The following is a 17,744-nucleotide window of genomic DNA, read 5'->3' as shown; positions in this document are numbered from 1 at the left end:
TCTTGGTCTCACTCTTGCGAATCTTCAACTTCTGTTCTTCCTGCTTTTTCTCTGCTTCTTACTTGATTCTTGGTTCTTCTCTGGGCAGGATATGGAAATATTTATTGATAACTAGTCGCTTTGAAGTTCTCCTCTTAGTAACAGTTTGATTAATGGTTTGGACATGTCATTTCTACTTTGTGGACGTTTTCTTCAGTTTCGTGCATCAGAGTGCTGTTTAATAGCGGTAGTGTGACTTTTACACATATTTTTTGCCAGTGGTGGCTTGCCCAAGCGGTCTTCTCGTCGGGCCGTTTTTTGCTCGCTCCACTGAGTGGGGGCGCTTGGACACCCTTCCGGCGTTCGGCGTTCGGCGTTCAGCGTCCCGTTGCGTCACTGCAGGGTTCCGCTACTGTGCGGGTCCGTGTTCGTTCCAGCAGGGTTCCGCCTAGTGGTCAAATTTATTGCCCACTTCAGTTACAAGGGCCTTCTGTTGGTCTCGCTGTCCTTTCCCTTCTTTCGACACTTCTGCCTTGTAGGAATCATGTCTTGCTAATTAGGTCCTATTCTTTCTTGATACATCTCGCGTTGCAACTTGTGGGTCGTTGCATCTTGTCCTTGCTGGAGTTTTTACAATGGTTCTTACAAAAAGTTTTACTTATAATCATCTAACTATGTCTAGTACCTACATTGTTTTACGCCTTCTTAAGAAGCTTTACAAATTTCGGCGCCCTTTCCATGTTACAATTCTAAGATATTTTGAGTCTTAACTTATACAAGAAACCTCAAATTCCTTTTTTTATTTTTGTGTAGTGTCGTGGTGCATAGCATTTTAGTATTTCATGCTGTTAGACTATCTATGCTTTATCCCTTCACCTTAATCTATGGTACTATTGGTGTTATTATTGAAACTACTTTCTTTTTCCCACCTTTCTCTCTCTTCATTCTTCTTTCTCCTGACGATCTTATCTGCAACATAATCTTGAAATATTGTGCTGATTATTCACCAGTAATAAAATTAATCTACAAACTTGTACTGAAAGTGTTTAATACTGCCAGTCTTAGGTAAAAATACCTCTGCTTTATCTCGTAAAATACTCTCTAATTCTCTTTTACTGTGTTCCGAAATACCTTGAACTTCTTGCAATTTTTCGTCGATTTCTTTATGGACTTCTAACATGAGTTGAGGCGATTCCCCCTTTTTGTGCATACCATTCTAATTCTTCATCCTCTTTATCTCACGTCATTCTTAATTGTTTGTTTATAACTGGTATTTCTTCTAATTTTAGCTTTTGCTCAAAGAGAAGTGTGACATTCCCGAATGTTACGCTACCTTTCCCCATATCTATTATTGCTTGTCTCTCATTTAAAAAATCTGCACCTATAATCAAATCTACAGTTAGTTTAGGTATAATCACGAAGTTGGCTTCGATCTTTTGACCTTGACACGAAAGAGTTAACCTTGTTTGTCTCGTAACTTCCGCAGCATTGTTTCTTATAGGACCTCTTACTTTAATCTTACGTGTTTTCAGAACTGGCAATTCCTCACTGGCATTACACTGCATGAATAAATTTTCTGAGATCGCAGTCAGTTCACTTCCGCTATCAATTACAATATTGACTGGGATATGCTTTACCATGGCCTTCACAACTGGTTGAATTTGAAAGGGTTGGTTCTGTTCTTCTTCTTCTTGCATCAACGAATCCTCCACTGATTCATCCATGAATCTTTTTAGGAATTTCCCTTGTGAATTCGAACTTTCTGTAGGATAACCTTCGACTGCTACTTCTCTCTCTATTTCCTCTTCTCTATTTCTTCCTTCATTTATGCTTTCTTCAACATCCTCTACTTTTTCCTCATCCTCATCTATCTTCTCCTTCTTCGTCGCTACTTCCACATAATCGCATCTAAATGCTCTAATTATTGCTTCATAACTTCCTTCATTATATACGTTGGGTTGTGTGCCCACTCGTAACTTATTTTCAACTTCTGTTGACTGCGCATTATCCTCATTGAATTCGCTTTCCCTGGTTTCCATCTCAAATAGCTCTGCAATACTCATTACTTCGTCCTTTCCTCCTACATTCGTTGTGCATGCCTCTGGTAATTCATCTTCCTCGTCAGTATTCTCCCAATTAATTTCGTCCCAACACGATATTGTTATTTTCTTGTCTTCGTTTTCATCTGGTCCCTGCGGATTTGTTTCTTCCTTCTTCTCTTCTCGTGATAAGATTTTTACTTCTCTGTTCAAGGTGCTGCAATTGTCCTGGGTCGGTGCGTCATTCTCTTTGGCATGGGCGCTTAGCTGTCAATTCGAACGTTTATCGGGGTTTGGTGGTCTTACCTCCACCTCTTCTATCTTTATTCTCTTTTCTTGTTCAGCTTGTTGATAGTGGTTTCTTTGTTGATAATTCGTCGGTCTATTGGTTCTCTGCCTCGTGATAACTGGGTGTTGTGTGCTGTCCTTAGGTTAGTTAGGTTTAAGTAGTTCTCAGTTCTAGGGGACTGATGACCATAGATGTTAAGTCTCATAGTGCTCAGAGCCATTTATTGGTTCTCCAGTACCCGTTCCGGTTGTCGTTATTCCCTCTGTAATAGTTGTTGCCGTTCCTAGGTGAATTATAGTTATTGCCATATTCTCTTCTAAATCCATAACCGGTTCTTTGTTGAAATCTATTGTCGTTTCTTGGTGCGAAGTTATCACATGGTTCGTAATTATAGTTACTTCGTACTGTGTCTTGTGGATTCCACTGCTTTTTGTTTTCGTTTTCACGTGCGCTTCGTCTTTTTCTTGCGTCATCTTCCGAAAATATGAACTCCAGTTCCCTTAGAATACCTTTAAATGCTTCGACGTCATTGCCTCCGCGACCTACTAATGATTGCTGGTATTTCAATGGTAGCTTCATCGCGCATAATTTAATCAACTCTCCGTCATTGTATGGTACATCTAAGCATTGATTTTTCTTTGCCATTAATTCGAAAAATTTCACGGGACTCTTCTCTCCTGAATTTTCAAAATATGGGTTCTGTAATAATTCGTACTTCACTCTGTTCTGTGCTTCGCTGGACCACTATCGTGAGAGAAACTTCTCTCTGAAATCTTCGTACGATCGGCATGTCGCTGCAACATTCTGCATGGTTTCTGCGACTGTTCCTGACATGTGTGCACATAAAAAATCTAATTTGTGTGCTATCGTCCAGTGTTCTGGTAATCCTACTCGGAATTGATCAATAAAAGTTCGTGGATGAAATGAGTTTCCTTCACGAAAGTGTTGAAATTTTCTGACTGTGAGGAAATGATCATTGTGGTACTTCGTCATAGTTCCATATGAAATTCGCTATTCTTCGCCACTTTTGTTTCTGATCATTTCTCTCATCGTTCTTTCCGGTTGTGGTAGATCCATTGGATATTGTCCACTGTAACTTTCGCCTACCCTTGCGTAGTATCGTTGGAGTGGTACGCAATAATTTTCTTCCATCGGTTGTGAATGTGTAGCTGAATGCATTGCACTGTACTCTTCGCGACCTGGCTTTCCATTGGCACGTGTGTTACTTTCCACCTGTGATTGGAATCGCAAATGCATGATATCTTCGTTAATTGCTCGTTTTTCCGGTGCTGTTACAGATAGGGATGCGGTTGCAGACTCTGTGCTTGTTCGGTCCTGTTCACTACGCTCTTCAATGGTTTGCAACAACTCTGTTCGCAATTTCTGAAATTGTCGCTTCGTTTGCGCTTCTATTTTGACTATGCGGTTACCATATCTTTTCAGTGCTGCTTTTGTGATACGTTTGTGTAACACACTGTTTTCAACAAATGGTTCAAATGGCTCTGAGCACTATGGGACTCAACATCTTAGGTCATAAGTCCCCTAGAACTTAGAACTACTTAAACCTAACTAACCTAAGGACATCACACACATCCATGCCCGAGGCAGGATTCGAACCTGCGACCGTAGCAGTCCCGCGGTTCCGGACTGCAGTGCCAGAACCGCACGGCCACCGCGGCCGGCTGTTTTCAACAATTTCAAGCGCTGTACCTGCTGCTTGTCTAGTAATTTCGTTTATCTGTTTCTCTAGTTTCTTGACTTCTCCCTGCGTGTTGTTACGCAATGTTTTGATCTCGTCCTGAATGTCATTACGCAATGTTTGTACGTCCACTTGTACCTTGTCAACGTCTGTTCTCAATTGATTGTGACCTATTATTAAGTTTCCTATCGCTTCTCGAGATTCTTTTGCCTCGTCTTCAATATGACTTAGGTGTAACTGAATTTCTTTGTTTTGTTCTTTAATCTCACGCATTTGTCTCGTGGTTTCTGCATTCTGAATTTGAATTTGGTTCGCTATGTCTTTATTTTGTCTCGTCATAGTTTCCGTAATTTGTTGTAGTAATTCTGCCAGATTGGTGGGTCCTATTGCGTTTTCTTCCGACGTCCTACGCTCTGTGTTTTCGCCCAATTGTTGGTTTCCAACCGATTGCATTGAACTGTGCGGTGACACGTTTCTGCTCGGATTCCTTGTACTCTGTGGCGAGGGAGCTCTGATTACTTGTACTATGGGTTCTACGTATTCAAGACGCAAGTTAGAATCCTCATCGACTGTCTCTCTACTTTCCTGCTCCTCTGTCGTATGCTGACTTACGTTTTCTATGCCTTGGCGTACATTATCCTCGTTATGGTGCGTTATATGTCCTATTTCTCGCGATACTGCATCGTCTGTTGTACTGTCCTCTATTCTCTGTCCATTTTCATGCTGTGTCTCTACCTCAATTCGGTCAAGGTCTCGATCTGCCATTGCTAATCTTTCCGAATCCCTTATTTTCTGTTTTAAAAGCAATTCACGCGCCCTACTTCGAGTCAACATGCGCTCATACGATCTCACGCATTTCATAAACTTTTTGTTCACACGACTTGACACTACCAAGACTGACAATCCATTCACTTACTTGTTGGGTCAGAACCAACTTGTCAACGATGTATCCGCCACCTGCGCGCTTGCATTGAGGTGAAAACTTAATTCTAACAATATTAAAATTCACAACTTAATTATGCTATTGTCTCTGACACTTTCTTACTATCTATCACTGCAGCTACTGTTTTCGAGTATTTAAAACTTTAGGAAAAATAAATTTTTTACTACGAAAATTTTTCAACAGGATATTTTTCTGACCTAGCTAGGCATGTGGTCGACCTTCAATCATGGTATTTTACCATCCTAGCAGGGTCGCCATTTTCTAAACATTCTGGGTGGTGTCTGTCTGTTCTATATCGTGTCTCCCTACCACTTTCACGCAATGACGCTCTGAGCATGTTTTTTAGGGAATTGACTAGTTTGAACCTGGGACCTGTTGCTGGTAAGGAGACATCAGACGACACATGACATGTAGAATTCAGAAGAGTTCAGTGAGACTAGCGATGATATAACCAAATACTTAATGATTTCAGCGTCAGCTCCACTGCACTCCCTGTAAAAGAATCTTAATACTAACTTAATTTAGTGGAAGGGGTTCAAGGCTTTCCTATTTTTAGTTAGCTGGTAAAATAACGTCGAAAAAGCAGTTAAGTTTACCACTGGAAATTTTATTCTACTCACAAAACATTGTTTATAAATTGCACTGTTGAAGAAAGGAAATGTTTTAATACAGTATGGTAAAAGCCAACTGCGTTCAACAAAAATGTGAACGAATATTCCCTGAATGGGTTTCCAAGTTCTACAATGGATCGAAGGATGACCTATGCCATATCACATCTATAATCTAGGTTTAAATTAAGTTTCACAAAAGAGAAAACTATCAAAATGGTCTACAGTGACCCTCAATTATCTTTAATTACTTATCTAACTTGTCGTAAATTACAGTGGCTGATGTGGCTTCTCAATAACTATATAACAGAAAAATCATCGCGTTTCAGATTTTTACTTCAAGTGGCAAATGTGAACACCATGAGCTTTAATTGACAATCGACACTAGTATTACCTAAAGCGGATGTAACAGATGAGACTTCTGCAGTTCTGAGTGAAGCCTTATGCGCTCAAAAATGCAGCATAGCGTGCATACATTACCTTGTCGGTGTTCGTCAGGGGGCGGCGGCCGGCGCAGCTCCGTCCAGCTCGCCCTCTCGGAAGCAACTCTCACCTTGCTGTCTCGGAAGCAACCCCCTCCTAACTTCTCCTTACTACTATTTACCGAAGTTGGTTTAAAAAATACTATCTGGCTGTGTTTTCATCTGACCAATCAGGGTCTGAATGTTAACCTTAAGCTCCGCCTACAAAAATTCTGTCTATCCAATGAGAAACGTTATACTTTTCGTGGTGGGACAATGTTTTTAAAGTTTGTAACGTAACAGAGACGCGAAAAAGTCTCACGCTAAAACTTGCGGGTGGTGTAGCCCTTTTTGTGTTATCGTAAGATCTATACTGTTCTTCTGGAGGGCTCTATCTTTTAACATGGGCTGGGGGGTGGTCTTCACGTAACAGAGACGTGAAAAAGTCTCACGCTAAAACTTGCGGGTGGTGCGGTCCTAGCTGTTAGCTGGCGACGTGGGAGTCCGTCCCTCCCTTATCGTAGGGCCTTCCAGCTTAACATGGTTCTGCTCTCGGCTTCTGTTCTCGTTTCTCCCCTCGGAACTGCGTCTGTCTCACGGTGGGAATGTATGACATGCATTTAGGCATTCTTGTGTTAGTCTGTGGTATTCCATTTGCTTACTCGTTACTTGTATTACTTTGGTTAATTTAATGTCATGATTTCTTCGGAGCTATGTGACATACTACTGGATTTGCTTATCATGTCAGGGTTTTCATGGAAGGTGTTGGATTTGCCTGACACCTTACAAAGTGGATTTTTTAAACTGGGGGGGGGGGGGGGGGGGGAGTCTACGTCGGGGTGGAATTGGTTAGAGGTACTGTATACATACAAGCTGCAGCTGTTTGTTTCACAGTGCACCGCAGCTGGCGGCTTTTGTTTCGCAGTGCGGCGTGTTTGTCAGCAGAAGTGGTCACGAGGTTCAGAATGGTTCAAATGGCTCTGAGCACTATGCGACTTAACTTCTGAGGTCATCAGTCGCCTAGAACTTAGAACTAATTATACCTAACTAACCTTAGGACAACACACACATCCATGCCCGAGGTAGGATTCGAACCTGCGACCGTAGCGGTCGCTCGGCTCCAGACTGTAGCGTCTAGGTCACGAGGCTTCGGCGACCGGAAGTTGCGGGTTAGCTCAGCCTGCGATGGTATGTTGGGTACACAGAATGCACCGACCTGTCTGATCTTGCCCACGGCAGCAGTAACTAGTGTACTAGATGAGCAGCGACTCAAGCGGATGTGGGTGTGCGTGTGTGTTGCGTGAGAGAAGATTCAGTATGGTGGGTTTTTGCGCTGGACGATTAGTTCCCCCATGTACACCGATCTGTTGACTGCTTGGTGACAATCGCTCTGATCTCTGAGCGCCTGGTACGGCGGAGTTGTAGATGTCAGGGGATGGACGAGCAGCTGCCGGCATTGCCGGTGAAGGTGGGGGCCTCTCTCTCTCAGCTGGGCACACGGGGCTACCCTATAGTCAGCGGATGGCGCACTTCCGATCGCGAGTTTGTGTGATCGGCAGGATTTTTCTTTTTCACCAGATATTTTTAGTGGAAACGTTGTGATGGAGGAGTGTATTTGTGTTCTCAAACGTCAGTGCATACAATAGCTCGGATATATTTAGCGCCACGATCTATTTGTTGTCGAAATTTCATTACTTGAATTGCACAATGTTTACGTGTGATACTCAAACGCTAAAAAGATGTTTTATTATGAATAAGGATCATCATAAGGTGGAGGTTAGTCTTTTAAGCGAACTATTTGACTCCTGTTCATTGTTGAACAATAAATTTGATATGATAGTGCAAATGGGCTATTTCAGTCTGTTTTTGATATCGAAATTGCGTGAGCCCCACCTTTGTTCCAGCATTAGCCAATACGAATGCATTATTCTGAGGAAAACCACCATCTACGTTTATGGTGACGTTGGTTCGCACAGACAAAGAAGGAATGGTCTCTTGAGATAGACAGAGACAGTAAGCAAGTCTGGAAATTGTCGATCAACAGAATGCCGCCACTTGATGCTTTGTTTGGGGGCCCGAGATCAAAGGAGGCTGATATCTGGTCCGTGGTTGGTGATATTTAGTAACTTGATGTGTAACTAGGACATTGGGCTGTTTTGACTTTCGTGGCGGGCCCTGGCGATAGACACACGCCATACATAGCGAAGGACACTCGAGTCGCCGATAAGTGTCCTCACTGACTAATGGCACGGCAGCGCCTGTGTCTAGCTGGAATTTCGTGGACCAGCTGGGAAACATACAGGGCCCTCCACACGTAACAACACTATGCAATTTGGCAAACCTTCAGTATGTTCAAGCAACCAACGCACCACCAATATTATTGTCAATACTGCGGTTGGCAACGCGATTTTGTAAGTTTAAGATGTCTAACCCCCAAATAAAGCGTTTACCGCAATTGTACTACGTGTAACAGAAAACTAACTGGTGAAAAAATGGGTAAAAATGTGTGGAGTCTTGTTGCATGTTAATTGACTGACTGAAATCAGTCCGGCCACGGTAGCTGAGTGGTCAGCGTGACGGAATGTCAATCCTAAGGTCCCAGGTTCGATTCCCGGCTGGGTCGGAGATTTTCTCCGCTCAGGGACTGGGTGTTGTGTTGTCCTAATCATCATCATTTCATCTCCATCGACGCGCAGGTCGCCGAAGTGGCGTCAAATCGAAAGACCTGCACCAGGCGAACGGTCTACCCGACGGAGGGCCTTAGCCACACGACATTTCATTTCATTTCATCAGGCCGTGCGGTTCTAGGCGCTACAGTCTGGAACCGAGCGACCGCTACGGTCGCAGGTTCGAATCCTGCCTCGGGCATGGATGTGTGTGATGTCCTTAGGTTAGTTAGGTTTAATTAGTTCTAAGTTCTAGGCGACTGATGACCTCAGAAGTTAAGTCGCGTAGTGCTCAGAGCCATTTGAACCATTTTGAACTGAAATCAGAATCACGTTCCCAAAAGATATCATGAAGTATTTTCGGATCAATCCTGCGCCATACGACGAATTATTAATGTTGATACGTAATAAAATAGAGAAGAAAATTCATTAATGAGAGATCAGTCGCTGTCGGCCAGAGATTAGGATTAACTTCGAGTTGTGAACCAGTTATAACTGCCTGGCAATTTTTTGTACATTTTGTGATAATTAGGTGAAGCTGACATGCGTTTCACAGACCTCTTACTAGTCATTGCAGATATGTGATGTATTTTCCAAACTAATATGTGTTTCGCGAATCTATAATATATATGTTTATAAAACCCACAAACTGCAAGGACGGATTTCTGGCTGGAAATGGAGGAAAATAGGTCCTATGATCATGTGTCCAGAAATGCATCATTGTCACGGTTGACGGACTTGACAAATGACAGTTTCTTTGATCACGTGCCGTGTGTTCCTTGTTTGTTACAGACTATGCGATTGTCGCAGCGTACTGTAGGTAGGAGAATAGTCCGGTATGGTGTTTGTGTACAGCCAAGCAGATGGAAACGGTCAAGACGCAATATGGCTATACCAAACAGTACGCGTAGAGACTCAACCACATGACACAACATTTGAAGCCATTTTTGGGCGTTTGTGTGATCGTGGGTGCTTTCAGACAGACGAACGTGTAGGGAGGCGGTGGACTGTGCGTACACCAGATTTGGACGACCGGGCTCTACAGGATATTTAGACGAACCCTAGTACAAGCTCCAGGCAAGCGGCCCGTCAACATGGCGCAAGCCAAAGTACCATTATGTAAAAATGGAAATGGGCGTATGGAACCGTTGGCTGGGAGGCCCCATCCAGAGAAGTTCGCCCGCCAAGTGCGCGTCTTATTGCGTTCGACTCGACAGTGGGGGAATTGTGATGAGGATGAAATGATGATAACACAACACCAAGATCACAAGCGGAGAAAATCTCCAACCAGGTCGAGAATGGAACCCAGGCTCGCTTGCATGGGAGGCAAGTGCGTTACCACCCAGCTAAGCAGGCGGACACGATTATGGATATCCTGAATGACAGCCACCACTATCCCCATTACCTGCAATCCCACGGAGGCAACTTAGAACATCTGTTGTGACGAGGATGCGATGCAGTTCTGTATTGTGTTCTGGGACCACTTAATGTCGTTGCACCCACACCGTCCATTTCCGGACACAAGGACTTAGGACCTTTCTTCCTTCATTTCCAGTCACGAATCCGTCCCTGCAGTTTGTCGGTTTTATTAATGTTCACCCTGTATATTTTCAAATTAATGAAGTATGCAGTGTCATAGAGAAACCTCCGTTGACCGTCTTAAAGTGGTATATACAGTTATTACCCATGCATAGGCTTAATAAATTGTTTCATGTTAAAAGACTACTTGAAAAATTGAATCTGAGGTATGATATGCACAAAGCCGAACTGAAAACGTAAACAACGCATACTAACGCCCTGTGGCTGCTACATGAATGGGGAATATTGCCACACCGTAATACTTGAACTGACACGTTCATCTGTTGACAATGCTGAGAATATTTTGAGGGCCATCAATGCCGCTCGTCAATATGTCTTGTACGCGCCCTCAGACGGTAAATTCATAGACGGTTTGACAATCGTATTGAGCTCCAGCGCAAGCTTCTGCACCACTGGAGCTGCCTGATATGCAGCTGTGACGGTGTGGACCGGTGCGCTCCTCCCATTCCGTAGCTGAGCATGTGGCCGGCCGCCCACTTGTTGAAGAGCGTCGCAACGCCATGGAGGGAGTGAGTTTCTGACCTGCCTGGTTAACAGTACGAAAGAGGTCACACGACGTTGGGTGGCGGGAGGGGGGGAGAGGGGGAGCAGAATGATCGACTCGTAGTAACACAAGTGTAAACATGACGCTGAAACTGTACTTTAAAAAAATGGAACCCTTTAACGTACTACTGGACATCTAAATTGCAACATCAGGAAGGAGAAAAAATAACGAAATTTTACTTATTGTTTGCATACAGTATAGTAGACAGAATATTTGATTAAATTTGTAGCTTCAGTGAGGATACACGGGTTATTAAATTTAGTAAACATAGCTGCCACGTCTGATAGCAACAATGCCTCTAACCTGGCTGGGCATTGAGTCGAGCTGACCTTGGCTGACACATGCAGGTGCATCATCCCATGCTGATGCAGCTCTAAGCAGAATTGATCAATCGTGGTGGCTGACTTGCGGCGGTGCACCAGTCTCCCAGCAACCCACGACCAGATGTCTCCAGTAGGTGAGAGATCTGGAGAACGTTCTGGCTAGGAACACCGTCTGTATCGAGGTAGGTCTGGACACCAGGGGCAACATGTGTTGTAGACTCTACATCCATACTTAGGAAGCTACCTTGCGGTGTGTGGCGGAAGGCAATTGGTGTACAAGCCTCACTTCCCCTTTTCCTGTTCCAGTCGCTAACTGTTCGCGGGAACATCTTTTGTTGGTAAGCCTCTGTGTGGGCTCGAACGTCTCTGATTTTATCATGATGGTGTTTTTGAGAGGTGTACGTAGGAGGAAGCAATATATTGGATGACTCTTCTACGAATGTGTGCACCCGAAACTTTAACAGTACACCAGACCGAGACGCAGAACGCTTCTGTTGCAGCGTCTGTCACTAGAGTTGGCTAAGCATTTCCGTAACGCTTTCGTGCTTGCTAATTGAACCTGTAGCGAAAAGTATTGCTCTTCTTTGGATCTTCTCTCTTTCCTCTATAAATACTGTGCGGTGCGGATTCCAGACTGATGAGCCACATTCAAGTATTGGTCCATCGAGTGTTTTGTAAGCTGCTTCCTTTTCTGATGGAACACATTCCCTGAAGATTACTCTTACGTGGTCATTCAACCTCAGATCGCTCTGTACGCATACTCCTAGATACTTTATGAAAATAACTACTTCCTGTCATTGTTTTGCAGCCGTATAATCATACAATTAATGGTCTTTCTTTTTATTTATACGCAATACGTTTTATTCGTTTATGTTAAGGGTCAGTTGCCACTCCTTGCACCAAGCGTCGAACCCCTGCTTCTTGCATTTCGCTGCAGTTTTCTAACTATGCAACTTCTCTGTACACGACAGTACCATATGAAGAAAGCCTCATGGAACTTTCGACGTTATCTACTGGGTCTTGCGTTATCTTGTTTAAAGATAACGTGACAGAGACCTCGAAGAAAGGGCATACCAACCACTCTTAACGCATCACAAGTGTTATGCCTGCTGTTAAAATTATCGGCTATACGAACCACAGGTGATGGTGCTGTGTTCCCAGTGGCATCATAATTCCACATTCTTTACTCATAACGGTGATGAATGCAATCTGGCAACGTTCCTTATCCTCGGAGTCTCTACAGACGAAAATATTCATTGTTAGGTTGTACGTTGAATAGAGACTCTTCTGAAAAGATATGGCACCAATCCAGTGTCCAGTATTCTCACTGTGCGCCTCTCTCTACTGCTATTAAGGGAATCGGCAACAAATCTAGCCATGCTGCTAGTCCGTGGTGTTCCAGACATCGTTGCACTATCTGTGTGGATACATGCTTGCTGCAAACAAGCCCATTTCCTGACTCAAGGTACGTGGCACAGCTGCACAATCCTGCACGCCCGATTGAACAACGTAGGTTGTCCCAGGAGGAATGGTCATTATTAGGGGATATCGTAGGGACGATCAATCGAAGCAAAACGTCTACTACATCAGAGGCAGGTATGCACTCAGTGGCAAACCTATTGCTCCTCTTTAACTGACTGGTACTTAACCTATTGTTGTCCTTTGATTGACAGGTCCTTCACCTATTGTTCTGCTAAAAGGATCCTTCCTTTTGCTTGACAGGCATTTAAACTATCGTTCCCCCACAGCCTGACTCACCTCCCCCCTCAGGAAACCACCCCCCTCACTGCTGCAGGTACAACTTCAGGTCTGAGTTATTGGAATAGCCCCTCTCAATCCTATAAATTTGATTGACTACATAATTAAATTGATCAACTAATTAACCACTCCCCTTCTAGTAAACCCCCTCCCCTCCCACTCTCCGTCCCGGAAATTGGCGGGACAAAGACTGAGCTGATCGGTCATTTGAAGGGAATTCGAATGTACTGTATGAAATATTGTTCAAACAATTTACACAATGTGTGGAATATTGTTTATTTAAACAATTTATAGGATTAAAGGCAATGCATGGAATATATGGAAACTGGAGGCTCTGTGGTGGAGAGGAAGAATCTCATAACAGGAAATTCAAGAGTATATTGTTTATACATAAAAAAATTCAGTTTGCAGGGCTTGGAAATCACTTACTCATCATTCTCAACTCTTTGGAGAGATGTAGGTATTGTAAGAAGTAATTACATAGAGCAAACATCTAGCATAACCTAATGTTCGGCACTGCACTCTGGGTGTATTAACCAAATGTTTGGCCCTTTGTCGGCACTTAACCTAATGTTCTGTTAAGTGGCATTCGATGTCAACTCCATCCCCTTAAGCTATTGTACCGACTTTGATACCATATTAAGTTATTAGTTATGTCCTCCCACCATTTTGTGGTACACTTTTCGAATTTCAAAAGCTTTTAAACGCCATTTCTGGCGCACTCTTCGTTGTTACCCACCTCCACCCTCTTAAACTATTGTACCGCGGTTTACATAAAAATTATGCAAATTAACCTAGTGTTCTGCACTTAACCTGCCGCTCTGCCCCATGTTACCCACCCACCACCACCCTCCCCTTAACTATTGTACCGATAACACCACGGTGATATAAAAACTTTATGCAAATTAATTAAATAGATATCCTTCACATGTATGGGATAGTTTTTTAATTTCCAGCATCGTATTGGTAGGGGAAATCGATGGAATATAGTTTACACAAAAGATCGCTATTAACAAATACATCCCGCCACCCAATGCCCAACAATGACGCCGCGGACTCTGCAAACGCTTCCAGGAGTCGGGAGTGCCGATGTCGATGATATAACACATCCCAAATCATCATTACAACTTACAAAGTCTCATTTCTAGAGAACCAGCAAACGTGTCTTCAACCGTCTTTCACCTGCTAGATGCGCACACCACAATCGATGTTCTCTCAATCAAATAAAGATGGGAATGTGCAGAAGCAGTCAACCAGACAATTTACATGGGAGCAAATAATCGTCCAACGGAAACACATGTCCACATTGAATCTTCTCAAATTTCCAATCACGAAAGCTGTCAAACACATACTAAATATTATTTGCAACTCCCTCATGCCGCCGCTAGATATTTCTCCAGTATTTGTAACACATTCTGCCTCGATGCCATGTCAGTGGTTCAGTGATATATCGACTGGGTTATAGGCTATAGTTGATTGAGAAGGATCACAAACAGTAGATGGTGTGATTTTTGAGGTCGTAAGAAATGTACACTAGCTTTACAGATCTCTAGTGTTACGCTATCCACTAGAAATGCTGTCTGGGATTTGGAATCAAAGTCTTGCCACTCAACCACATACCTCCATTGGACCCTATGGAGAAGTCCTTCAGTGATTACAGCCACTAGTGAATCATGTTTCTGGCACTCTTATATCTCGAAACGAGTCACCTTTCTCCAACCTGTCAGCTACAGTAAAATTCCATCGTCGTTTTAGGTAATCACTATGCACTTGCAACTGCCCCCCTCAGACTCTGCGCAACCATCCCTGCATCTTTGGGAATGTAATCGCTCCAATTTAAGTCGGAACTGAGTAGAAGTCAGACAAAGCTATATCCACCGCCTTCTGCAATCTGTGCAGAAACAGGCTAAGCTGAGTTAGTACGACAGGACTGTGTTTTGACCATTCGATGGAAATGGGAAAATGTTGTCATAGCACTGTCAATTATACACGATGTGTAAGTTCAGCGCGAAATGTAGCTTGCTCCTGCATCACAAAGTAGTATAAAAGACAGTACGGGAACTGGGAGAAGGACGAGGATTTTGCTACTGCATTATGGTCCTTCTCCAAACTACAGACTGATCCTGCAGTCCGAAGCAGATTCGCGTCCCTCAGGGCCCATTCACATCTGTCACTCCAACATGCTATCAACGTTATTCTGTACCATCCAACAGAGAAAAATTACGAACTATGAATGTGGTGTCACCGCCAGACACCACACTTGCTAGGTGGTAGCTTTAGTACATGTCGGACCCGCGTGTCGCCACTGTCAGTGATCGCAGACCGAGCGCCACCACACGGCAGGTCTCGAGAGACTTACTAGCACTCGCCCCAGTTGTACGGACGACTTAGCTAGCGATGCAACACTGACGAAGCCTCGTTTATTTGCAGAGAAGATAGTTAGAATAGCCTTCAGCTAAGTCAATGGCTACGACCTAGCAAGGCGCCATAGCAATTGATAGTTATCGTATGAAGCATGTCTCATCAAGAACGATGTATACAAATGATGGATTAAAGTTAAGTATTCCAGCAGCTACGTACTTTTCTTTATAGCATTCATTACGTATCCTATTTCAGACCTCACGCCATCCTGCGTGAGCTTATAGCGTGCATTTCGGCCTTCCCTAGCAATATAACAATGAAAGCTCCACCATCTTCATCTGATAGAGAATTTGGTAAGATTTTTACCACATCTCTCTCCTCCCATATATAGAAAGCAAATACTGCATGTGTGGTGGCACCGAGCACATGTGACGATCCTATTAAATATACAAGTATTGATTAACTGTACAGACCAGTTTAAAGCTTCATCACCTGTAGTGTATGTGGATGACCGTATCCCACAGATCATACTGTAAGTCGCAAGAGACACTCACGGTGTCATTTTTTCTGCTGTAACACGCTTTGTACACTGCCATACATGTTGTTTTTTCCGTCACAATTTTGAAGTGTGTGCCAGGATCTAAACTGACATTAACACGTTCTGATCCATTGCGTCTCGCTGAAAACTAGACGTCGCACAGTATAAGTCACGTTCTTACTGCTGCTACCATAACACACTACACACACTTGATGATTTTAAATAAAAGGTAGTTACAATGTAGGGAAACTGGAAGAGTTCGCAGCGTTGTGGAGATTTTCCAAACTGCTGTTCGAAGGTGATTGATGACATCTACATTTAAACTCATCTGTCACAGTGATGGAGTAACTGATGGCTTTTCATTCCATTTCGACTGATTTCTCATATTGCTGCCATGTACGTGATCACTGTTTCGGTGCTAGCAATCCCCAGAAGGTGTTGCCCCTCCACTAAAACTCTTTCTCCAACTCAAACAAGCGATGTCAGTCAATCATTATGTGGTAACCAACAGCGTACCAATGAACAGATGGGATGGAAAAAGACACCGTCGATGTACTGTAATAATAAGCATCACAGTTGATAGTGCGAAAACTTTTAGTAGTTTTACAGTAATTTCAACACCGACCAATGATGTGACAGAATGTTTCCAATGAGTCATATGAATAAAACGGAGAATATACTTTATACTCAGAAGTTCGGAGAAAGTTCTCTGGTTGGCATGAATAAAACGAGTCTGAGAATATATTTCACCCGAGTATGTACTCAGTGTGGGTTGAAGGTTGGGGGAAGTTGCTCAAAGCAGAGAATATTCTCGGATTTCGTATGAATAAAACCAGAGAAGCTTCTCACAAGGGGAGAACATTCTCTGTTTTTGCGAGTGAGCTCCGTAACATACTTCGATCTGAGTGAGTTGTGTTGTGGTTAAGCGTTACCGAGTGTTTTTAGTGAAAATGGCGGAATTCATGTTTCTTGAAAGGCAGAAAAAGATATACGTAGTACGCAGGAACACAGAAGAAAGGAACTGTAGAAGTTTGTATAGATTAACAGTGAATAGATTAATTGGCTGGCGAATCACTTTCTTCCGGAAAATCACGAAAGAAGAGGAGGCGCTCTTTCCAATGAATGCAAAATGAAAATATTTTTGGGCTATTTAGAGGATCCAGGCTTTCAGATTGGTGTAGGAGACGATTTGGGAATACACCAGACTACATTATCACTAACATTTTCATATGTTCTGCAACAAGTTAACAGAAAAGCACCGTTGTGGATCCGATTTCCGAGAAACATTAACGAACTAGAAACAGCTAAAGTTAAATGGCACTCGAGATACAAGTTTCCATGTGCGGTAGGGCCCCTAGATTGCACTCACATACCTATAATCAAACCTTCTGCACATGAAGACGAATACGTTAATCGAAAGGACTTTCCATGTATAAACGTGCAGGCCACGTGTGATAACAGTGAAATGTTTACGAGTGTTGATGCTTCATGGACTGGATCTGTGCATGACGCTAGGATATGGAAAAGCTCAGATGTGTATCGTATATTGCGAGAGAAACATTGCAACGCCCTAATTTTAGGAGACGAAGGATATGGCATTGCACCGTGGTTAATAACACCGTTTCAAAATCCCGAAACACCTGATGCGAGGGAGTACAACATACTTCACACTAAGGAAAGGGCGATAGTCGAACGGTGCTTTGGACGGGTGAAAAAGCGTTTCCCAATTCTGCAAAATAAAATAAGGCTTGACCAAACAAAAATCCCCAGTGTGATAATAGCCTGTTTTGTTTTTCACAACGTAGCAAAACATATAGGGGATGAAGATTTTGAGGCACCTTGTGATGATGACAACAATCTTCCAGTACTGGGAGAAGAGGAAGCAGCAAATGTACATGTACGTGGAACAAAGAGAAGACGGAAATTGTTAACGCAAT

This window comes from Schistocerca serialis, chromosome 3 (assembly GCF_023864345.2).
Source record: "Schistocerca serialis cubense isolate TAMUIC-IGC-003099 chromosome 3, iqSchSeri2.2, whole genome shotgun sequence".
NCBI lineage: Eukaryota > Metazoa > Arthropoda > Insecta > Orthoptera > Acrididae > Schistocerca > Schistocerca serialis.
Note: the sequence above shows the minus strand (reverse complement) of the source record.